General features: G+C 42.1%; 1 non-coding gene across 1 annotated transcript; it reads left to right on the forward strand.

The window, feature by feature from the left end:
- Positions 1–62: 62 nt before the first annotated feature.
- Positions 63–135, forward strand: TRNAF-GAA (transfer RNA phenylalanine (anticodon GAA)). Its single transcript has one exon. It is a non-coding gene; the product is annotated as a tRNA-Phe (tRNA).
- The last annotated feature ends 854 nt before the right edge of the window (positions 136–989 follow it).

Here is a 989-nt window from a genome sequence, read left to right on the forward strand (position 1 = left end):
TTTTTTAGTCCCTTTAATTGACATAGATACAAGTACTCTACTAGGATGATGCACAATAAATAGTCAGGATAGCTCAGTTGGTAGAGCAGAGGATTGAAAATCCTCGTGTCACCAGTTCAAATCTGGTTCCTGGCACAGAACGAACAATGAATGAATGCCTTTTCGGGAAAGAATGTTCTTGTTTTTCGTTGGAAAAACCAACGCCGACGTCAAGATCAGTCTCCTTTCCTTTCTCTTTTCGGGAGCAGAGCTGAAAAAGATGGCATTTTCCGATGGGAGCTACTTGTACCAATTTATCGGAAGTTCTCACGCATACCGTAACCGCCCATCCCTATCCCTTTTGTTTTCTCCTTTGTCTGATTTTTAGCGTTTTGGGGGTTGTTTTGTTTAGACAGTTAGCATATGTAAAAAAATTTAATGAGAGAAACCTCTCGGATAGGATGGCTATAGCCCGAGAGATACTGGAGCATAATAAACAACTCGGCATACCTATGACGGTAGAGCTGAGTTGGAAACGCTTCCTAATCGTACCGGTACCTATACAAAAAAAGAAAGAAAAAACCTGATACTTCTTGACCTTATCCCATTTTCTTATTGGAATTCCAGACCTAAATCGAAATGAATGGAAGATGCCTCTGGAACCTACGCACGAGTGAAAAGCTAGGCTAGTTTTGAAAGAATTGGCACTAAGTAAGAGGTGATCTGCTTTTGGCCTTGTATCGGGCAGCGGGACGTTATGAAGGGCAGCTAAAACATGACTCTTGCGATGCTGAATCATCGATTGATAGAGGTGCTGAGAGGGCTGTGACTGCAGTAGCCTCACTTCACTTTTTTCCACCATCACTAGTACGTGGGGTCCCGAAAACCAAACAAAGAAGAAAATGCACGCACGAGTTGGTGGATTGGGTTAAGCATCTAACTAACTAGATTCCTTACTCCCAGCGATGACCTATAATAGAATATGAAAAGCAATGTTTCCCTTAATCTCT

The sequence above is a fragment of the Triticum aestivum genome, unplaced genomic scaffold (assembly GCF_018294505.1).
Source record: "Triticum aestivum cultivar Chinese Spring unplaced genomic scaffold, IWGSC CS RefSeq v2.1 scaffold28120, whole genome shotgun sequence".
Taxonomy (NCBI): domain Eukaryota; kingdom Viridiplantae; phylum Streptophyta; class Magnoliopsida; order Poales; family Poaceae; genus Triticum; species Triticum aestivum.